At 34.5% G+C, this 25,397-nt stretch overlaps 1 long non-coding RNA gene across 1 annotated transcript in view; it reads left to right on the forward strand.

Annotated features, from left to right (window-relative positions):
• The window catches only part of LOC307194017, a 278,895-nt gene that overhangs the window by 234,049 nt on the left and 19,449 nt on the right, over nucleotides 1-25,397 (forward strand). The window lies entirely within an intron of this gene.

Raw genomic sequence — 25,397 nt, forward strand, 5'->3', positions numbered from 1 at the left:
ATGAAAGTATTTTTTCATAAAAGTACTACCATAAATTCAATGTCATTATTTAAACAAATAGACTTGTATCTTTATAAGTTACATATATAAACCATAGCATGTTTAAAGCAATATGTCTATATATATATACATATATATTGTGATATATATACAATATACTATATAATAACATCTATAACACAGAGTGTATATATAGTATATATTATATATATGCACCACTACATTTGTATCACAATGTGTGTATATATATATATATGGAAAAATGTATATATGTATATGTCACACACACACACACACACACACACACACACACACACACACACATACACAGAGGTTGTATTCCTGGCATTCTCTTCCCTGAGAAACACAGTTCTGATCGTATAAAACTTAAAATCAATGAAAAAAGTTTCTCAAATACTTTCCATGTGTTCTGTGGCCAAGCATATCAGCATGATTGAGAGTTAGATTCACCTGTAGGCTTAAATTGGGTAACATTTGTAAGACAGTTTCAGAAGTTCTCTAGATAAAGACATTTGAAAAGGTCATGGTGTGTTTAATGTACTCTATTGCAGAAGTCAAGACCACACTGCTGATTTAAAATGAAATTTGGCTAACAGCTCCCTTTACAGCTACTCTCAACAACCCAAATTCATTAAGATTTAGGCAGATTTTAAATATCTAGGTAGCTTTAAAGGAATAGAGCTCATGATACCAAATACTATTAGCTAATTGAAAGCAACTGTCTGGAAAAACTTTCATTCATTATTGGAAAGAAAATCTTAACCATGATAAATACTTGGCTAAGCATTTCACCATAGAACATTCAGCATATTTATTATAAAATCAATACCACCTAACTACACATAGGAAATTATTTCACAAATATTTTACCATCAATTATTTGACTCAGAATCAGTATTAGTAAAAACATATAATTTGTGCAATTATCTTTCTATTATGAGATAAGTAAAAAAATACAATAGTATCAGTTTCCTTCATTCCAAACCTCTATTTTATATATAGGAATGGACAACAGTTCTCAGAGAATAAATAGGCATAACCTGCTTGATATGTGGTTGAGAATATTCTGGAAAGAGAATTATAAAAAAGTAAAATACTATAGGCAGGGAGATGAAAAATCTTTGGTTGTAATATTTCTAGGACATGTAATTCTTAGCATGTCCTTATATACTAGATTGGGTCAGAGTTCCCGATTACCAGAAAATTGCAATAGAACAAAACCCCAAAACAAGAGTAAATGGTTTTTATTGGCAACACTGAGAATGGACAAATTTAAAAAAATAAAAGAATGAAAGAAAAAAGAAATAAATGCTTTTGAGAAAACTGTATGGAGTGAGGGGATGAGTGGGGAAGAAACTAACAACCAAGAAAAAGAAAAGGAAGAAGAACATAGCTCTAACAATAATCTACTGAAAAATCTAGAAGAAAATGTCAGGAACGTTTTTATTTGTATCCTCAAAAGAATTTAGAATGACTTGGCCTCTATAAAATAGGAGCAAACAATTATTAGGATAGAAAACACTGAAATGGAAATTCTTTAAGATTAGTTGAAAAATCAACAGGATAAAAAGGATGCTTTCAGAATGAGCTGAAAAAGGAATCTGACGTGGTTATGAAAGATTGCAAGAGTATCAGCAAACACAGTGGCAAAATTAAATCCTAACTGAAATCAATAAAAGATAAAATTTACATTGAGAAAAATCAAATCACTGACCTAAAGGTCAAGTTTGAAAAGTTCTCCAAGGTTGCAAAGGAAGAGGACAAAGAGATAAATAACGTGAGAGATGGCATTAAACATAGGAAAAGAGAGACAGGGGAGAAAATATTCTAATGAGAAATGAAAACAAGTAAAATATAAAATCTAGGTAACATGGATTCAACATTTTAAAAATAGGATCTATGTATTCAGAGTGGTGTTTCACCTCATTCAGGACAAAATCAAAGAAAAAAATATTTGGAAATACTATGGAATATTTTTGAATGATAAGCATAATAAAATAAAACTTTATAAGGAAGCACTCATTTACTTTCTTAAGTTTTCCTAGGTAGGAATAAATTTCAGGTTGGTTCTAAGACTGTTGAAAGTTTTAGGGGAAACTTGAAACAGTAAGAGACTCAAAATGAGAGCTATAGAAATGAAAAATGGAAGAAAGCATAGGAAAAACCATGCTTTTAAACAATTTTTGCATTTTTAACTATTAAAATTTTTTTTAATCTTTTTTTAAACATCTTTATTAGAGTATAATTGCTTTACAGTGGTGTGTAAAGCACTTTACAGTGGTGTGTAAAGTTTCTGCTTTATAACAAAGTGAATCAGTTATACATATACATATGTCCCCATGTCTCTTCCCTCTTGCATCTCCCTCCCTCCCACCCTCCCTATCCCACCCCTCCAGGGTGGGATCAGCACCGAGCTGATCTCCCTGTGCTATGCAGCTGCTTCCCACTAGGTATCTGTTTTACATTTGGTAGTGTATATATGTCCATGCCACTCTCTCACTTCGTCCCAGCTTACCCTTCCCCCTCCCTGTATCGTCAAGTCCATTCTCTAGTAGGTCTGCATCTTTATTCTCCTCTTGCCCCTAGGTTCTTCTGACCATTTTATTTCTTTTTTAGATTCCATATATATGTGTTAGCATACAGTATTTGTTTTTCTCTTTATGACTTACTTCACTCTGTATGACAGTCTCTAGGTCCATCGACCTCACTACAAATAACTCAGTTTCATTTCTTTTTATGGCTGAGTAATACTCCATTGTATATATGTGCCACATCTTCTTTATCCATTAATCTGTCGATGGACCCTAAGGTTGCCTCCATGTCCTGACTATTGTAAATAGAGCTTCAATGAACATTTTGGTACATGACTCTTTTTGAATTATGGTTTTCTCAGGGTATATGCCCAGTAGTGGGATTGCTGGGTCATATGGTAGTTCTATTAAAATTTTTTAAATCTTAAATGACATTGTTTCTTGTGTATATTCAACACACATGATTAATTTATATCAGTGTAGAAACTAGATTTTTATATCCTACAGATTAAACTGTGACTCAGAACTGAACACATATTAGTGCACCATGAGAATAAATTATTTAATATAAGTGCTCATTCCTTTCAAATGCATTCACTGAAGTAAACTCATATGAGTTTATGAAAATATTAAATGATTAGTTTTTCTTTTAGCTATTTTTACTAATGCTATATATTTTTAAAAAGAGTAGAAAAATGTTAGGAAATGTATCTTAATTGAGTATTTTTCTTTATATTATTTCATGAATGGAAAGAGAAAATCTCACAGCTCTTAATAGCGAAGAACACTGATGCATTCGCCTCTGATAACTTGTGGAAACAAATTCACATAAAATTTACTGAAAAATACATAAATTTGTTTTTTCCATTAAGATAATTTCTCATGAATTACACTTGTAAACAGAATAGAGTAAGACACAATGACCTTTTTGGCTATTTGGGACAGAATCAACTTGTTCTCTCTCTCCACCAACTCCCCCCATCCCCCGCCCTCGGTTGCATAACTGAATGAGTATCAGTCTGAACTCTAAGTTACAAGACTGTAATTAATTACATCACAATTGACCTGCTGGTCAGTTCTCCATTTGCACTTGGCAACCTGGACCAACAATTTTCTACTAACAGACAAATTGCATTTTGTACTTTTTCACTGTGATGCAAAAAAAAAAAAAAAAAAAAAAAAAGGCTAGTGACCCAAATGGCACAGATGATGCTAGAGAACACACATTCTATGAGAAGTCTTGACAAATCCCAAGTGTGAGAAACCAAAGCAGAGCCCATGCAGAGAATTTGGGAATGGAATTCTAAGGGAATTTCATAAATGACTTTCTACTGACAAAGTAAGACATGAACTAAGCGAGACATTACTGCTTATAGTAATCCCCATCGAAGTCAGCATATTCAAGTTAGGATAATGCTTTGACAACTAACTAAATCAACAGCAAGAAGCAAATTTCTACTTCAGAGATTAAATAAGTGGGTACACTTGAGTATTATGTTTTATATTTTTAAGTAAAAATTTTGTCTGATTGTAAGAAGATACATACATGTTTAAAATTTGGAAGCTATATGAAAGACAAATCAAGAACGACAATGCAAATGAATTGTGCAAGTATAAACACAATTATTTATTTTTGGTTTTATCAAGATCATAGTCATTCTATATAAACTCTTGTATTTGTTTTTAAATTTATGTGGACCTTTATTCGCTTTTGTTTTCTTCTGAACACATGCTTTTTACATCCCTGCCCATGGATTAATCCCTATCACATGGATATACCATGTGATAGCACTGAGCATAATATCTGAATCATAGTAAGCTCTTGAAAATAATCAATTATTGTTTCCATGAGCATTTTGATTGTTCAAAATTGTCTGATATGATAAATAATGCTTTGGTCAAAATTATGAATGTAAATACTTATCTGAATTTCAAATTCCTTTAGATAAATTATTAAAAAGGATTTATTGAAAGTGATCTATTTAAGGCTCTCAATATTGAAAGTTTATGATTATGTGTCCCACTATACTCTATTGATATTATTTTTCTGTATCTAAATCTATAGAATTATAGGAAAATTATACCTTCTTGTCTAACAAGAATTTATGTTATTAATAAGAATTATAGAAAATTCATTAGTTTAAATTTTAATTTTTCTATGCATTGTTCATCTTTGGAGTTAATGTCTCTTTTAGAGCAAAGGTTTCTAAACTATGCTTCATGGAGATCTAGGGACCTATGTTTATGGGCCCTGGGAAGCCAAGCAAGTGGGCAAAGAAAAGGAGCCCAGTGGGTGTTCAGACTCTGGAATTTGACCTGAGCAAGTCTGCCCCCACCTACTTTACAATTCGGGCTTCATCTAAAGCTAAATGTACAGAAGACGCTTGGCAATCACTATATTTTAGTGTTAGTAATTGATTACTAATTTTTAACAGCCCTACACATTTTTAACATATTAACACTGTATTCTTTGTAAATATTTCCTAGTTTATCTTTAGTCTTGTTCGATGGTTTGTAATGACAAGAAATAGTTATTTTTAGGTAGGAAAATGTATGAATTTATTTTATTCATTATAACCAAAATATGCAATAGCTTTATAAACTCAGACTGTTAGGAAGAAAAGCACAAAACCTTGCCAAGGGCTATTAGAAAAAAATAGTCTTAAATAACAGGAGAGGGATAGCGTGTTTATGAGTACAGATAACCACTGATATGTCTTAAGTCAGGTTGTGCTGGAAACATTCTCAGAGCAAGATTTGTTTGAAGGCACTTTATTGCTTTTGGTAACAACTCCAAAACACCATTGTGAGGAACTGGGAAGCAGGATTAGGTAGAGGATTAGTCCAAGCCAATCCCATGGGGATGTCTGGAGCTGGGGTGGTCCTTTAGAGTTGTCTTGAATTGAGGCAAGGGGTCTGGACCTTTGTCCCTCCACATTAGCCAGGCATTGTAAATAGGTGCTCTGGAGATGCAGCTTAATCTTGGGCAACTTTTAGGGAAGGAACCCGGTGTAAACTATCAGCAACCAGTATTCCCTGCAGCTTGTGGGGTGAGAACCTTCCTCTGAAAGGGGATCTGGGCTGCACACCTTAGCATCCACCCTATTGTAAGATGTTAATTTCTCTCTTATGCTGCTGTTGGCAGTATAAATTGGTATAAATTTCCTGTAAGGAAATTTTGGTAATTTATATCAAAATTTTTTCCAATATGCTTCTGGAATTTTTTTTTTATAATAAAATTATCAGATATATGACAAAGATTTATAGGCAAGTATGTAAGATTTACATTTTTGTTCTCTATCTACCTTTAAATAAACATAAACATATAATTATAACTAAACAATATTATGGTATATTATATTCTACAGTATATATTATAATAGTATAATCTGATATATGCTTATATGTATTTCATATACACATATGAAACATATATATATATATATATATATATATATATATATATATATATATGGAAATTTAGCAGAAAATTTGTGTAAATTGCTCCTGGATCATGAAACTTTGGCTAGTAATTTTTTCCCTGCTATTTATTTTTTTGTCTGTTTTTCAAGTTACCTATGAAAACTAATATTACTTTTTAATTAGAAAAAATATTAATTAGCCATGATATTTAAGCTTTAAACGATCTCTTAGCTTCTTCATATCAAACACACAAGTAGACCGATTTTTTAATGGTTTGGTTTCAATATTGCTCTTTTCCAAATCATAACGTAAACCATACAAACACATGAAATGTATATCTTCCTACCCAAGATACCTCACTAGAGAATCTTGTGAAGTTATTTCTGAGAGGGGAGATAAGTTGTGAGACTCTTTCTCAAATTTTGATCAGATTATCTGAAATCAACGTCTCACTGAATTTAACCTTGTCAGGACAGGCAGCTGTTGGTCAAGGTTGGTCAGCACAGGCTTTAGCATTTGACAAATGTGATCCCCACACTTAGCTCTGTCATTTGCCAACTATGTATTCTGGAGAAAGTTACACATTTAATGTCTCTATTCTTCAGTCCCATCATCTGTAAAAAGGGGTTAATGCTGCTTACTACAGAATGCTGTGTATAGTAAATGAGAGAGAATATGTTGCATAACTCCTATCATTTCAGCCAAATTTGTGGGAAGAAGTGATCAAAAATGATAGCTATTTTATTATCATTCTATGGAATTTTTCCCCTAGAAAGTCATTGGCTCTAATCTGAATACAAACCAAAGGAAAGAAACTATGAAGTGGACTCCAAATCACAGAATTCTTATAATGTTTCGACCTAATTACTACCATTTTATGGGTGGCTGTCAACAGTTTACTTTATTCAAAGTAGAGGAAAATATAATTTCTATCTAGTTCTTTTGATAAAAATGAGATGATCACTACTATAAATTATTACATTTGCAGTGTCAAATTATGAAGGGAAAACAATTCTAAAAATGGAAACATATATTCTCTCTCTCTCTCTATATATATATATACACACATAGGTATATTTATACACACATTTTTTTCTCCAGTTGGTAATATGTTGCCCTTTTTTGTTGCCATGTGATAGAAGAATGATATATTCATGCACTAATGTGTTATAGAAAATCTTTCACACACACAAAAAATGTAGATTTCTAGTACTCTGTGTCCAATGACCTGAGTTGAAGGAAGAGATACATATACTGAGGATCTGGAAAGCTGACAAAAACCTTCATTAACAGCAATTTATACAGAATTCGGACAAGCACAGTGCTACCTGAAAATGTATTTTGCTGTATCAAGGAATTAGCCTGTGATTTTCCCCTTAATGATTATTTAGCAAAGGTGTCAACCAATTTTATTGTGGCTTTATTCTTTTATCATTTGAGCTACATATGACTAAATCAGAAGCATAGTCTTGTAATTCAATATGAATGGTATTTCTGTTTTACAAACATATCATTGGGAAACTCTCTATATTAGCAATATTGTATTTCTTCAATCCTTGTGCTAGATGCTTTAGGCTTTTCACTCTGGAAACTGTTTAAAATGGAAAGATAACCTATTAAGCAATTTCACAGAGTCCCAGTGATGGAGATTAGCAAAGCAGTCTTCAATTAAATCTGAAGGCTAGTGAAATGAAAGGGCACTTGATTCATTCATTTCTGTCTACCCTCTGACTATGACATGAGCAAATAAATTGTCAACAAATGGAGAGTACATATTACAGTTGCTTTGTTAATAATGTTAAATTGTGAAAAGCAATTAATTTTTATAACCCTTCTGGAAATAGATGAGAATTCCGCTTAGATTTCCACTTTATTTTCAAAGTAGCTCTTAGTATAATGTGTTGCATAATGTATTTTAATCTTCACGAAAATTTTCTACACCAAAATAATAAAACTGCTTCTTCATTTGTTCTTCATGGTTTAAGGTTTAAGGAATAGCCTATGTTAAATTAGTCAGGCAGCTTTGTATTTTCAGCTGTAATACCACAGATTTAAGTCAGATATTCAAAAAAACCTTTCTTTTTTGTTCTTGACATATAACAATTTATTGAAAAGGAAATATAATTGGACTGAAAATCAGGAGAGATGGGCTTGAGTCCAGGCTCATTTCTTTTTTTTTTTTTTTTTTTTTTTGCGGTATGCGGGCCTCTCACTGTTGTGGCCTCTCCCGTTGCGGAGCACAGGCTCCAGACGCGCAGGCTCAGCGGCCATGACTCACGGGCCCAGCCGCTCCGCGGCATGTGGGATCTTCCCGGACCGGCGCACGAACCCGTGTCCCCTGCATCGGCAGGCGGACTCTCAACCACTGTGCCACTAGTGAAGCCCCAGGCTCATTTCTTGTTTAATGTTGATTAAACCACTTGGTCCTCCAGGCTCCACATATATTTATTTATAAAATATGGTAAAATTGTCTTTCGATTCTTTTCTTTTTTCCCCTATCAATTATGCTAGAAATCTAGCATTTGGTGATCTACTTTCTTTCAGGAAAAACAGCATAGATAATTTCCTGGGTGCCATTAGAATCTTCTGGGGTTGGCAATCATATAGAATCTGGATTCAGGAAGCATGCTGAGGACCTTTTTCCTTTGATTAATAAAGATTTACTTTTGTTATGTAATATTATATGGAAATTTGAGAACTGGGAAAGATATATAGATAAGTCAGGAGTTTTCATTTATTATTATTCATTTCCTTTATTATGAAACATGTGGCAGCAGAAATAAAGGAATTAGAGAAACATAATTAATATATCTATCCCCAGGTCTCTGCTTTTGGAAATCAGGAAAACTCACGTAGGAAAATATATTTTTTTACTCTGTGTTTTTAAAAATTCTCTTTAAGCCTCCTAAAAATATAATTTAATTATCTATAGATTTTTAAATGGAAATTACAAAAATATTCTAACCTTCTTAACTCAGTTTTATTTGGGTATGAGTCAACTTATACAAGAAGTCTCACTCAGCTAAGTTGTGCGCTTTGGGGGAAGCAGTAGCAGAGTATGCATTTGAAGACTTGGAACTGATCTCAAATTTGAGACTAATAACCAGGGGCACTGATGCTTTGTCAGTGAGCTTGGTATACAATCTTTACAACAATGTTTTTATAAAAATTAAGTAATATAAATTATACCATGTTTTTACATGTTATGTAAGCTGTGAAATACCTTGCAAATGAAAGATACTGTTTTAACAAATCTAATATATAACTCAGGCTAAGCCATATGTGACCAGTTGATCCAACACATATCTTCTGGTGTGCATAGCTCTAGAAACAGAACAGGAACGAAATTTATGAGATTGCCCTTGTGTTTCATGTCATATCACGTCAAACTAAACTTTTGGCCTGTGGTGAAAATCCGCTTCCTAAGTAATTGTGAATCTATTTTCCACTAATATTCTAAGCAACAATTTTAAATGCAGATATAGACTTTAAGTATAATGATGTTGTATTAAGATAACAAATCAAAGAAAATATGAGATGTGAAATCGTACTTAAAACGTAAATACAAAAATATAAAAATTAGGAAAAAGAAAAATAAATATACTAAGTCTGGAAGCACTTAAAGGCAGGGATGTTAAAAATAAAAAGCCTGGAAAGGAATTCTCAGTGACAGAGCATGTTTTGATGTACGTCAAATTATACAGTTAGCTGGGGGAGAATCACTTCATTGTTTGAAAGCAGTGAAAAGCAGCTGAGGGTTTGTTTGTTGATTTGCATGCAAAAATATCAGAATGACATAGGGAAAAAGATTTGAAAAGAAGGGTTAAGCAAAATTCTGGAGAAGATAGGAACTGCCAAGTTAGAGAAGAGTTGAATCCAGAGGAAATATCACCCTGGTGTTCAAGAATGACATGGAACCTGCAGTGGGACGATTAAGCCATCTAATGATGAGTTATGATCATTGCCCAGGAAATAGAGTCCTAGGACCTTAAAAATCAGACTCCATAAACTACTATACATAGGAATTAGTAAAATGAATTTTTCTTTTTTTTAATTAATTAATTCATTTATTTTTGACTGCATTGGGTCTTCATTGTTGTGCGAGAGCTTTCTCTAGTTGCCGTGAGCGGGGGCTACTCATCATCGTTGTGGTGCGCGGGCTTCTCATTGTGGTGGCTTCTCTTGTTGTGGAGCACCGGCTCTAGGCACGTGAGCTTCAGTAGTTGCAGCACGCAGGCTCAGTAGCTGTGGCTCGCGGGCTCTAGAGTGCAGGCTTAGTAGTTGTGGCGCGCAGGCTTAGTTGTTCCATGGCATGTGGGATCTTCCAGGACCAGGGCTCGAACCCATGTCTCCTGCATTGGCAGGAGGATTCTTAACCACTGAGCCACCAGGGAAACCCAGTAAAAGGAATTTTTCCCCGTTTCTTTACCTTTGTGTAATTTGTACTCAGTTTTCCTCTAGAGCCAAAATATTCTACTTAGACTACTGTCTATTGGCTTGAAGAAGCTGGTGACTTCTTGAAGAGAACATAAGAAGGGAGTGCAGTCAGAAGGCTCTGCTTTTTAGAGAATAGAGCTTTTCTAAATCCATGTCACCTATTCCTCTTATTGGTAGTAGCACCACTGAGAAGAACCAGGGACTGTCTTTCAGATGTAAGGTGCATCAATATAATGCCATCATCATTGTAGTTTCAGTTTAATAGCTTGGGAGTTAAACCATTTGACAAAGATATGATCTATAATACTCCAACTTGATTTTATAAACTGACAAGCCATTTTGTATTGACCTCCTCCCCTTTTTTTTGAAAGCTTAGGTTTTTTTTTCTGCTGTTGCTTGTGGTTTTCTTTCATGTTTAACAAATTCAGTTCGTTATGCATCATTCATTATTTCATTAAAGTTTTCAAAAATATTTTCCCCACTAAATTCCCTAAATTCTGGAGCTCTTGATGGACCATTAGCTAATCAAATAGAACTAATAGAAAACAAGTGATCTTAAACCTCTGTTGTTTTTTTCTTCATAAATCAGTGCTAATTATTTAGGTCCAGTGAGGCTGCAAAATGGTAAATCCCTAAATATTAGAGGGAAGTGTTTGATTTTTATCAAGGTTTTAAAGCACTAATGCATAATCTTAAATCTGATGTAAGATTTTATATTTCACTGGCTACAGCTTTTTATAAAGCCAAGTTTAAACTCTGACTAATTCCCAAATTCTTATGCAGTTGAATGTTCATGATGACCTTGTAAAATTAACTATGAAAAAAATCTAATGAATGGTATAGTATTTACATTGTAACCATTCCTTAGAGAATTTACACTTTCCAGCAAGCCCGGGTAATTACTCATGATGGCAGAAAGGATTATTTTAGATGTCTTTTCAGTTTATGTCTTGAATTAATATATGCCAAGAATGAGAACTAATTGAAATGAGTTCACTGTTTTGAGAAGGAATAAAAGAGATCACAAAATACCATTATAGCTACAGCTGCAAGTATTTCCATCTATATTGTGCTTAGAAAAAAATGTGTCAAATACTATTATATTGCCAGTTGGGTACTTTTATTGTCTTGCTTGTAAATGTTTAGAATGTTCTTCTTGTGTAATTTTTAATGTGAGTCTTTAACTTTCTCTTTGCCATGAGGTCAACAAATGATCTAATTTAGACATGGCAGTCTTAATGTTTACCTTTATTTCATAATCTAGTATATCAGGATAGGTTTTAAAAATATATGAATTTGTAATTTTCATAAATATTCTCTTACTCTACCTCAAGCTGGAAGTTCTACCTTGACCTTTCTTGCCTTCGTTACAGCAAGGTGGAGATCAAGGGTTATTTGAGGTCACAGGCTTTCCCTTTCTTTGTAGAGGGTTTAAATGATTATGCTCAGTATCTAGAACAATAAACACTAAACACACACAGGTGTCCAGCTCTGTGCTCAGCACAATTCTAAGTGCATCACATACATTATTCCTTTTGTTCCTTTCACCCTTATAAGACAGGTCAGCACCAATATCAACTCCTTTTAAAGATGAGAAAATTGAGGTTAAGCAACCTGTACAAAGGCACAAGCTATTGAGTGGCTGAGCCGGGCTTTGGACTTAAGCACGAATTCCAGTCCCTTGGCCATAACCACTATACTTTCTGTAATATACTGGATAGTTTATGGAAGCCAGATTTGAAAGACAAAGATGGAGGATGAGGTTGTTCATAAGACTTTAAACTGTATAGCTGTTAGGGGAACCTAGAGTGACAAGACCTCCAATACAGGGGCTTCAAACTCAACAAAGTTTCTAGTGTTTCAGTTTGTCATGGGAGCAGCTTGTAGCCACTAGGGACTCACCTACTGACCATAGGGCCTCTCAGAGTTGTAGATTTCTAAGGTAGAATAATGGAGGATAGAAAGATTAAGGTTTAGTTGAATATAAGAAATGGATAGAATGTATAAAGAAATAGGCGAGGCAGGATTATACTTCATGAGAACAAATAAAGGCATGATTCTCACCATTTTCATCCTTCTCCAAAACTTCAAAGACATTGAAGATTACTGTATTGATATAACATCTATATGAAAATATCAAACAGAAGGCTGAACATTCTCAGCCTTAGGGAATATGTTACGAATGGCATTATGATTTGGGGAGTCTTCTCCACATAGATGAAGTTACCTTACAAAACTTACGATACATAGGTTATTCAGTAGTTGAAAAATCAAGACTTTTTGCTATTACCACTCATGGAAAAACTAGATGAAATATGGTAAGGAGGGTACAAAAATTCTCATGAATTGCAGATAATTTTCTATCTGGAAAAGTCAAGATGATCAATTGAATATCTATTAAAATTAATCAGCAATGCTAGAAATATGGCTGCCTATATGGTTTCCTCTTGTTTTATGTCAATACAATCATATTATACATATTCATACACTAAAATAAAACATATATAAGGACACACATCCAAATGTTAACGCAAGTTACCTTTAGGTTATAAGAGTGAGAAAATGTAAGAGGAAAGTTTTCAGTTTATTTATTATAACCTCTATACTGCTTGAATTTTTAAGAATAAAAGGTGTATCACTTCATTTTAATGTAAAATAAAAGTAGATTTGGGGGAAAGTTGCAGTTAATTTTATTTGGAATACTGGTCACCTAGATTTAAAATGCTGAATCCTAATTCTGCCTCACCACCTCTTCACTCCAATTCCCACCTGCTTAATCAGACTTTGTCAGGATGGGCCCCAAGAATCTGTATTTTTAACAAGCTTTCCGTGCACACTAAATTAGAAAATCACTACTTTACAGGGTAGTTTCAGTACAGATATAGAGTCAAAAATCAATCTGTCGTAGTGGAAGGAGTGAATAAGAGACGTAAATATTGAGGAAGAAAGTAAAAAGTAACATGGAAAAATTTTGAAGGAAAGAGCAGAGATTGGCAATTGCCATTAAGCTGGTAATTGTAAACTGCATTCAAAAATCTTTCATTAATTAATTAAGAAACTAAAATTATTAAAGAATCGTATTTTTTTTTCATTTGGGTAAAAAGGATTTTTGTTTTAACTCTGATTTTGTGCAATTGGTAGAATGAGTCTAAAGTAAAAAACCAAAGGAGTAGTAGTTTGAGTTATACTGATATAAACACCAGGATATATTTTATCTGTCTTTATTTCTCCAATAGAAAGACACATTTTTCACATTGTCCACCCTACCTGTAATATCTTTAACCCTTTTTTTACAAGTGGTGATATATGTATCTTATCCATATTAATTTATCAGAACTTGATATTTTTGTTCTTTTCAATATATGGAGGAATTCACTACTTTTAATAAATCAGAACTCTGCTGATTTTCTTTGGACAGCTGGTATTCGTGTTTATAACCTTAAAGGGAATGTGTGAACATCTGCGTTTGATGAATAACTCCATGTGTATTGTAGCTCCTTCAACAGAAATTGTTCAGAGGTTCGGAAGCTGGTGATAAATAATTAATGAGCACAGAAGCAATATTCTCACTTTATTGCCAGACTTAGAGGAAACACACAGTACAAGCTGTAAACCAGGCTTTCCTTTCTCTTTTGTCTTCCCTTTGACTAGTCATTTAGTTGATTGCAGGCTCTGCCATTCAGAAGACCTCCAGGCTTATAAAATATCTTCATTTTATCTTGTCTTTAATTCATTTTGTAAAAGGGATATCATGAATCTTGAAAGCTTCTGTCCTTCAAACGCCACTGAGACATGACTTCTAGAGGCAATAATTAACTTGGATGTGGTGGGTATGAGCCCATCTACTTTTTATTTTTTACTTAAAAATTATTTTTTGATATTGTAAAGCTTTTTTATGACATTAAAAGAAATGGAAAATTGAAAAGTTATAGCAATTAATGAAATAATTCTGTGTCATTTCTATACAAATCTTAGAATCAAAGTATAACTATATCTAACAACACAATAGTCCCACAAATTGGTTCAAATTTGAGATTCTTTCAAGGGTAAAGTAGCTGAAATTTAATATAGGCCTTTATGGATACAATGATACAAACATTGATAAAGAGATAATTTATTATAAGATAAGATCTGCCAAAAGATTCTGTATACTAACAAATTATATAAATAGAATTCACAAAAAAATTCTTCTCTGGGCTTTAGTATAAGATATTATTAATTAAAAAGATAAATTCTGATATTAATTTTATTTTTAAAGCTTGTACTGTTGTAAAATTTGAACTCAACACATTCCCCGAGAATGACAGCCATTGAGACAATAAAAAATATGGATTAGGAAAATAAAGCATATATATACTTATGCCAGGCCCCGTACATTACAAATATTATCTCATTTAACCTTCCTAATAACCTATATAAAAGATATTGTATCTGTTTTACAGATAAAGGCAATAAGGCTAGATTATATATCTATTTTCAGTTCTCATAACCTGTGAGTGACATAACTGGGATTGTTTTCCTCTAAAGTTCATATTCATTCCACTGTACTATCTTGTAGAATACCTGATTTCACCTTACATGATATTAATACTATACACTTTATGACACAAGGCTGTTTCTTGGCATCAAATATTCTAAGACATTACCTATTCTCTGGTCCACAGGAATGAGCTAACAGTGCTGTACATGTTATGGTGCTAGTGTTACAGTTAGCCCACTAACTTTATTTCTCTCCTATTTTCTTATGGTCTTTCTTTCTTTCTTCCTTTCTTTCTTTCTTCCTTTCCTTCTGTTTCATCATCTATTTTTCTGTTATCTCTCACCCTCTTCTGCTCCCTCTTCCTCTCCCTCTGCCCCCCCCTTCTCCCTCTCTATCCATCTACCTATCTGCCAAGTATTTGTGTAGTTTCCTGTCTTCTTAACCATTATTGAATTTATAATGAGAGCAAAGACCATATTATATATTTTCTTGTTCCTAGCACAGTGGCACTGAAATGTGTTCAGGAGAAAAAAATGTAATCCTTTAGTTATGACAGGATTATATTGGAAGGCAAATTGATGCCCAAGACTGTTGTAAATCAATGAAGCAACAGAGGAATCAAGGATTAAAAGGAATTTACTAGGTCAATTTTCAAGTCATTGACATTTTGTACTTATAAAGGGTGAAATACACATGAAGAAAAGGAGATACCTGGCAGAGAAGAAATCAGGATCTTCGTGATTTATTTTTTTCAGATGAGTCATCCTTTAAACAATGGTTTCTGCTAACATTGACTAATTCTCCGTAATACAGAAAGATGATCTGCATGATTCATGCAGGTAACAAACCATATTTGCTTTTTGCCTCTTCAACCAGCTTCATTCCCTTTCATTTATTCCATTTTTCTTTATAAGTGAAAGTGCATGGTGATGTGGAAGGAAAAGAAGCCAGGAATGAGAAATCCAAGTTCTAGTTCTCGTTATTCTAATTATTAGATCTAAATTTTTTTTTTTTTTTTTTTTTTTTTTTGCGATACGCGGGCCTCTCACTGTTGTGGCCTCTCCCGTTGCGGAGCACAGGCTCTGGACGCGCAGGCTCAGTGGCCATGGCTCACGGGCCTAGCCGCTCCGTGGCATGTGGGATCTTCCCGGACCGGGGCACGAACCCGTGTCACCTGCATCGGCAGGCGGACTCTCAACCACTGCGCCACCAGGGAAGCCCTAGATCTAAATTTTGGGGTGCCTCTTTGAGCCTCAGTTATCTAAGGTGAGGATTATGATATATGACTTCTCTATAAAATTTTTTAATTTACTGAAAATTAATGATATATCAAAGACAGAGTAATATATGCTGTTTTTTATATAATTTAATAATCACAAAAAATCATGTGATATGTTTATTTCCATTTTACGTTGGATTGAGTCGTAGAAAAGCTAAAGAGTTTATGCAAACTAATGTAAGTAGCAGAACTGATATTCATACACAAGTATTCTCCCAAAGTCAATGTTCTGCCTTTACAAGTAATTAGTAAATTGATTTTTGTTTTGTGCTGTTTTGGTACTTAGTATGCTTATACAATTGAAAATAACACACAATTCTCCAAATCAAAATCAAAACTGGTTTTCTATGGAAATGTCTGCTGGAATTTTTCTCATAGAAATTTAAATTTGTTCTTTGAATTTCTCTTCATTCTGATTAGATTGCATAAAAGGTCATTCATAGTATTCCAGACCCTCACAAGCAGCATAGACAAATGTAATCTGACCTTAGTCTGATGCTATAATACCTTCCTCAAAACACCAAGAATTGCCTGTCTAACTGATAAATGTATCCAGGTTTAGGAAGTTGTCTACTCCCTGAAGACCACTGGATTCGTAAAGGCTTCTGTTGATAAAACTGATTCCTTGTTATTGTTGTGTAGATCTCCCCCATCTTTGAATGTTTGTTTTACAGAGTAACACAGAATAAGCCTATATTTGTTGCACATGAAATCTTTACATATTTCAAGATCAGTATTTCATAATCCTTTTATTGTCATGGTTAAGCATCCTATGTTTATTCAGTGGGCTCTCATATTACAGGAATTTAGGTTCCTTCACCACTTTCGTAACTCTTCTTCCTGTGTTTCTCTGTTACTTGCTGAACATGAATCCAAACTTTGCCCAGCACAGAGGTGGAGCAGGTCTATCACTTCATATTTTCTTAAAATATTATTTTGTAATGAAGTATAGGAATGACAAATTTGAGACAATGGTTCTATACAATTGACTCTTATTAAGCTCACAAGCAATGACAAATCCTGGTTCTTTGTTTGTTTTCCATACAGTCAAATTGTACTTTCAATTTTTTGCTTGTCAGTTTATTTTTAGACCTAGTTTCAGAACTCCATATTTATCCATATTACATTTCTTTTTAGGTTTATTCCATATTCAAACTTGATATGATCATTTTTGTCCAATCCAAATTGTTTGCTGTTCCTTCATAAACTGTATCTTCTAAATGATTAAGAACAAGCACTTTTTGATATACTATCAGATATCTTTTACTACTTAATATAAATACATTATTTCATAATCTTTTGGAGGCAGTATTCCACCAGTCTGTATTCTTCTAACTTTATTCCAAATTTAAATTTCTCCATTAATGTCCACATGATACTTCAGTAGACATTGGTAAAATTCATGACAAAATCCAGATTATAACCAGGGACAACAAACCCACAGACAGAGGTGGAATTCATAGTAGATGTATAATGTTTGGACTTCAAAGTGTTTAAAGAAAATAGAAATTCAATGACTTTAGGAGAGACTGTACTCTCCACCTTCCATAGGCCTCTGTACTCCTTATTGATTTACACTTATTGCTTCACAAAATTATGTTTCTGATCTGACCCCTTAAAGTATTAGAGTTTGAGACCCCTGAATAATTCCCCTCATCTACCAGCTTTTACCCACGTAAGTATTTGCAATAGTCAGTTTATGAGCTGGCTCCTAGGGTTTGCCAGTTATCTCCATTCTGAGTACACACACAACACTGTTAGAAAATTAATCCTTGAATATTTCCCTGGTTAAATATCAGTTACATATATACCTGGCTAAATATTACAAACCTTGCATCTAACGTCTCTACCTTCCTGAAAAGTGTGGCTCTATTTTTTCATCTCTAATCTTCATATTCCACAAGATTATGAAAATATTGTGGTTAGTGGTAGTAACTTCTCATGCAAATTTTTTCCAGTGCTTTGGGATTTAATTTCTCCAAACAAGAAAATTTAAACTTCATTTAGAACATCTAGGAGCAAACCTAGAATCCTGTATACATCTTGGGATTCAACTCTATCTGAATGTTTCCTCAGACTGAATGGCAGTATGTCCTTATTCCTGAGAAAGAAAAAGGTACAGATTAGGAGTTAAAAAGTGGTACTTTAGTTATTATTAGATCATTAGTTCCCATTGGCCAAGATGGCTTTACTATTCTAGCCTCCACTAAATTTAAGAGAGGTTTCTTCCTGACAAAGGACCCCTGACCTCCCTTTTCTTAGAGCTTTTACATTAGAAAACTTGCAACTGTAAATCTTTCTCTGCCCCTTTGAGATGTAAATCTTTTCCAAGACTCCTTGGAGGCTTGTAAAATCTTTTACAACCCAGGAATGTCTTTTTTAAGGACCTGGGAGCCATTCCTTTGAAATGTAATCATCAAGAAAGATAGTACCCCTGTCTTCCAATCTCCAAAGCAGGAACATAACTTCAGTAAGCACCAATTAGCAAACACATCGACTTAATCACTTTGACCAAACTCCCTGCTAATATAGGCTAGCATTTTTCCACTTGTTCAGCCCAGCATAAAACACTCTCTGCCTTTTGTTTCATGGGAGTTAAAGTGAATCTCTTTCTCCTATTGCAACAGCCTTGAATAATATCTTCCTTACCTATTTAAGTTGTCTGGCGCAATTTTTCTTTGGTATAATTAACCCAGCTACAACTACCAAAAAAAAATTTAAAGTATTTTTCTTCAATAGTAGTAACATATATTGTGCATTGTTTGCCAGACTGTATTTACTTCTATCTTCTTCGCAATAAAACCAAAGGAAAGTCCTAGTATTGCCCCTGATTTGAAGATCAGCAAACTAGACTCAGAGAGTTTGCTTATTTGTTTAAGACTAAGTAGCAAAAGGTAAAGATGCCAACCCAAGCAGTCAACTCCAGAATTCATGCATTTCACCAGTAGGCTAATCTGCCTCCTGGTTTTAAGCAATATTTAATACTGTAGATTATTCTTCAATTCAGCCTTCCTTTTTTTTAATAGTATTTACCTTCCAGCTTTGCTTATTTGTCCTTATCTCATTTTAAAAAATATATCTTTAAAATCTGAGCTCAAAGTGAAACAGGAAGGAAGGGGACAGGGCACAACCTTTAGAAGAATGACATAGCCCAAGGACATGACAAACTGATTAGAACCAAATAGGTCCTAGATGGCCAATGAGTTGACTTTCACTAGACCGTGAGCCTCAGTAGATGCTCACTGTAACACATCAGCAAGCCAAGTGACACACTCACCAGCACCATGACAGTTCTGAGGCCCACTATCAAAGATCGAAAGGTGGGCGGTGGCCCAATTACTGGGAATCCCCACCCCTTACCCAAATTAGCTGGAATATCCTTCCCACTCATTAGCCTATGAAATTACCTACCCTTATGAAAACTGACAACTCCATACCCTGGTGCCTTTCTCACCTTCCGAGATGGCCCACACTCAGTCTGTGGAGTGTGTTTCTCTCTAAATAAATCCACTTCTTACCTATCACTTTGTCACTCACTGAATTCTTCCTGTGATGAGACATCAAGAACCTGAGCTTCATTAAGTCCTAAGACTAGGTGTGGGATCTCAGTTAAAACACCATGGGTTCAAGTCCCAATCTGAGTTGCATGGTTTCAAAAGGAGCTTTCAGTTCATTCTTTTTCTTTTTTAATGATTAATAGACTTTAATTATATATTAATTCTATATTGTAAAAAGATATTCTTTTTTAAATAAATCTTTATTGGAGTATAATTCATGGAAGACCTGAATAGACATTTCACCAAAGAAGACATACAGATGGCCAAGAGACACATGAAAAGATGCTCAACATCACTAATTATTAGAGAAATACAGATCAAAACTACAATGAGGTATCACCTCACACTGGTCGGAATGGCCATTATCAAAAAATCTAGAAACAATAAATGCTGGAAAGGGTGTGGTGAAAAGGGAACCCTCCTGCACTGTTGGTGAGAATGTAAATTGATACAGCCACTATGGAGAACAGTATGGAGGTTTCTTAAAAAACTAAAAATAGGGGCTTCCCTGGTGGTGCAGTGGTTGAGAGTCCGCCTGCCGATGCAGGTGACACGGGTTCGTGCCCCGGTCCGGGAAGATCCCACATGCCGCGGAGCGCCTGGGCCCATGAGCCATGGCCGCTGAGCCTGTGCCTCCGGAGCCTGTGCTCCGCAATGGGAGAGGCCACAACAGTGAGAGGCCAGCGTACCGCAAAAAAAAAAACACCTCAAAATAGAACTACCATATGACCCAGCAATCCCACTACTGGGCATATACCCTCAGTTCATTCTTTAACTACTTTCATTCCAATAGTTTGATGTTCCTCTTTAGGGTCTTAGTCTACACCCATCTGTAGTCTCAACTTTTATAGTTTATCTTTCTCAAGTTCGAAGTATATTTATTACATTCCCCCTTGGAGCTATCACTAACTTGAAAATGACATAGTTCCTTTCTCCAAAGGTTAAACAATGTGTGTTCATTTTATAAATAATGTAATGAAGCATAAAAGTTAAATTGCAGTAGGAATAGCAACAAGATCAGATGGCTGATAGGGGAATTTTTTAGTAGTGATATTGATGACACTGTCTGTAGAATTTATTCTTTGTTGGAAATGACAAAGAGAATAGCCTCCTAGCAATCCACTAGACCATAGCAAATATCCAGAGTGTATAAGCTGATAATCACCCACTCTTGGGCATTCAGGCAACATTAGATTGCTATTTTTTGGTTTCTTTGTTACCTTGTTTAATTATTTCATTTTTGTAGTATTAGTGGTTCTTTCCAAGAATGTATCCTAACTTTAAATATATCATTTTATAAAATAAGTTATTGGTATTTTGATTTGTGTGTTATTCACCTAAAATGCCTCACATGATGTTGTTTTATTAATTTATTTGAAGAAAAGTTTGCTATATTTCTTTATTTTTCAAAACCACCTACCAATTGGAATAAGGATAATTTACATCTTAGTTGGATTTGTGACTGACAGGTAAATATTTTTATAACTTTTGGCAAATACCAGTTAAAAATGATGCAGAGCTACACACACACAACACACACACATACATACACATCACTACCAGAGAAACAAGCTGATTTTGTTAGTATATACTGCCTTATATTCAATCTTTTGATGCCTTTCAGGAAATCTCCATGAAAAATAATTTACAAAGTAGAAAAAAAGTGAAAAATTAAATGAATTTTATTAAGAAAACTTTAGCAGAACCGTAAGTTAAAAGCTAATTTGAAAGGGAAGCATGAAGTCTCATTTGAAGATAGGAAACTTCCTCTCTCTGAAAATGCAAGGTACATTTTCTTCTGTGGAATTTAATAAGCTGATATGAATCAGTACCTTAGCATTCAGCCCAGAAGTAGAAAGCAAAATTATCTTTCTGGCCAAAATGGTGACACATAATTACTCATTCTCAAAAAAATCATTAGCACTACAGCATTTTCAAATGCACATTTGCTTAGACATGATATCTATCTTGAAGAGTATTATTTAATGAAGAATATTCTGTCATCCTTTGGAATTTAACTGAACTTGCAAGTAACCAGAAAGCAAGCTCTGAGTAGATGGTCAGTACTTTTACTTATGACAATGTCATATATGATATGAGATATGGAAGGTCACTGAATAAAAAATGTACAATAATCCATCCCAAAATATTTTTCATTTAAATTTTTTTTATTTGACATGACAATTACCTGTCTTTTACCTTTTTTTGTTCCATTGACCTGGCTTATAATACAAGCAATACCTTCTGTAGGGAAAAAAGAAAACTCCTCATTGACCTAAATGAAAAAAATTTGAAGTAAAAGATAAGTGGATATGAACAAGTCAAGGTCTATAGCGATGATATTTTGAATTCTATACTAACTAAAATAATTATAAGCTTTTCTACATTAAGAGTGAGAAAAATTCATCATTTCGTGACCTACATTAATGCTTTACAAATTTGCCTGCTCATTTTAGCCATCTGTGCATCATTCTCAACTGGACTCAAGATGTTTCAATAACTGTTTCAGACCATAGTGTATGATGTATTCTTACTTGAAATACCATCTTATTATGAAGGCTAGTGGTATTTTTCATTTAATATTAAGCAGAAATCCACTATGATAAATAAAAAATATTGATTATTCAAGTTGTAGTGAGCTACAGTAACCTATCATTATATTATTGTTTCTGTTCTGTGGACATAGGTCACAAATTTCTGATTAATTCAATTTTAAAGCTTATCCCAAATATATTTATTTGTAATTCAACATAAGAAATTTAGTTTTTGCCATGGATATTGTAATCCTCATTACTGTGTAGGTACATGAAGTATGAAAGGAGGCTTATAAAAAATCTCTAATCAGGCAAATGCACCATTAAAAAGAAAAACCTCGGAAGTGAGTTAAGTCATACAGCATTTAAGAAATGAGTACGATGGGGCTTCCCTGGTGGCGCAGTGGTTGAGAGTCCGCCTGCTGATGCAGGGGATGTGGGTTCGTGCCCCGGTCCGGGAAGATCCCACAGGCCGCGGAGCGGCTGGGCCCGTGAGCCACGGCCGCTGAGCCTGTGCGTCCAGAGCCTGTGCTCCGCAACGGGAGAGGCCACAACAGTGAGAGGCCCGCATACCGCCAAAACAAAACAAAAAAAAGAAATGAGTACGACGAAGAAAGCAAAGGCATTGTTTATACGTGATTTGAGAAGGATTTAGTATCTTAGTACAAGGTTCTATGTTATTAATTTGCATTGGAATTAATAGTTTTATAAATATTCTTTTTGTGTGTATGCTTATGATTTGTTTTCTTGTTAACCTCTATAATATTGCCTCACATTAAGAGCATTATCTGATCAACTGGGAAAAGGCTAATATCCACAGGTTTTTGAGGGATCCAAGGGATTATCATTGCAGTTCATTGGCACAAACTCCACAGATGCTCACTCCTGCCTGATAAAATAATATTTTGGTACGGGTGATGGATGGGGTGGGAGGTAAAGGTAGAGTTGCGGGGGGGGGACCTACAAACCATTGATACAGAGCTTGCTTTAGGGAAACACTTTACTCAATCTATTGAAATGAGCTCAAAATTCATAGATCAAGTAAATATCAGAAAAGGGTATGTAAGGGACACTTTTAAACTCTGATTCTTAGTCAAATTGGGTTGAAAATATGATAATAGTATTGATTAACTGAGAAATTAATTTAAATAAAGGCCCCTTATGTCCCTAAAAGTAAAATATGCCCAGGTGAACTTATTTAGAAGTATTTTATCTTCCACTTAATCATCCATTAAGTTTTTTATTTTAATTTTTTTTAAACATCTTTATTGGAGTATAATTCCTTTACAATGGTGTGTTAGTTTCTGCTTTATAACAAAGTGAATCAGTTATACATATACATATGTCCCCATACCTCTTCCCTCTTGCATCTTCCTCCCTCCCACCCTCCCTATCCCACACCTCTAAGTGGTCACAAAGCACCAAACTCATCTCCCTGTGTTATGCAGCTACTTCCCACTAGCTATCTATTTTATGTTTGGTAGTATATATATGTCCATGCCACTCTCTCACTTTGTACCAGCTTCCCCTTCCCCTTCCCCGTATCCTCAAGTCCATTCTCTAGTAGGTCTGTGTCTTTATTCCCATTGTGCTCCTAGGTTCTTCATCACCTTTTTTTTTTCTTTTAGATTCCATATATATGTGTTAGCATACGGTATTTGTTTTTCTCTTTCTGACTTACTTCACTCTGTATGACAGACTCTAGGTCCATCCACCTCACTACAAATAACTCAATTTTGTTTCTTTTTATGGTTGAGTAATATTCCATTGTATATATGTGCCACATCTTCTTTATCCATTCATCTGTCAATGGACACTAAGGTTGCTTTCATGTCCTGGCTATTGTAAATAGAGCTGCAATGAACATTTTGGTACATGACTCTTTTTGAATTATGGTATTCTCAGAGTATATGCCAGTAGTGGGATTGCTGGGCTCCACGGTAGTTCTGTTTTTAGTTTTTTAAGGAACCTCCATACTGTTCTCCCTAGTGGCTGTATCAATTTACATTCCCACCAACAGCGCAAGAGGGTTCCCTTTTCTCCGCATCCTCTCCAGCATTTATTGTTTGTAGATTTTTGGATGATGGCCATTCTGACTGGTGTGAGGTGATACCTCACTGTAGTTTTGATTTGCATTTCTCTAATGATTAATGATGTTGAGCATTCTTTTATGTGTTTGTTGGCAATCTGTATATCTTCTTTGGTGAAATGTCTAGTTAGGTCTTCTGCCCATTTTTGGATAGGGTTGTTACTTTTTTTGATATTGAGCTGCATGAGCTGCTTATAAATTTTGGAGATTAATCCTTTGTCAGTTGCTTCATTTGCAAATATTTTCTCCCACTCTGAGGGTTGTCTTTTGGTCTTGTTTATGGTTTCCTTTGCTGTGCAAAAGCTTTGAAGTTTCATTAGGTCCCATTTGTTTATTTTTGTTTTTATTTCCATTTCTCTAGGAGGTGGGTTAAAAAGGATCTTGCTGTGATTTATGTCATAGAGTGTTCTGCCTATGTTTTCCTCTGAGAGTTTGATAGTGTCTGGCCTTACGTTTAGGTCTTTAATCCATTTTGAGTTTATTTTTGTGTTTGGTGTTAGGGAGTGTTCTAATTTCATTCTTTTACATGTAGCTGTCCTTTTTCCCAGCACCACTTGTTGAAGAGGCTGTCTTTTCTCCATTGTATATTCTTGCCGCCTTTATCAAAGATAAGGTGACCATATGTGCATGGGTTTATCTCTGGGCTTTCTATCCTGTTCCATTGATCTATATTTCAGTTTTTGGGGCAGTACCATACTGTCTTCATTACTGTAGCTTTGTAGTATAGTCTGAAGTCAGGGAGCCTGATTCCTCCAGCTCCATTTTAATTCTCAAGATTGCTTTGGCTATTCAGGGTATTTTGTGTTTCCACACAAATTGTGAAATTTTTTGTTCTAATTCTGTGAAAAATGCCAGTGGTAGTTTGATAGGGATTGCATTGAATCTGTAGATTGCTTTGGGTAGTAGAGTCATTTTCACAATGTCGATTCTTCCAATCCAAGAACATGGAATATCTCTCCATCTATTTGTGTCATCTCTAATTTCTTTCATCATTGTCTTATAATTTTATGCATACAGGTCTATTGTCTCCTTTGGTAGGTTTATTC

The sequence above is a fragment of the Stenella coeruleoalba genome (genome assembly GCF_951394435.1).
Source record: "Stenella coeruleoalba genome assembly, chromosome: 11".
Lineage (NCBI taxonomy): Eukaryota > Metazoa > Chordata > Mammalia > Artiodactyla > Delphinidae > Stenella > Stenella coeruleoalba.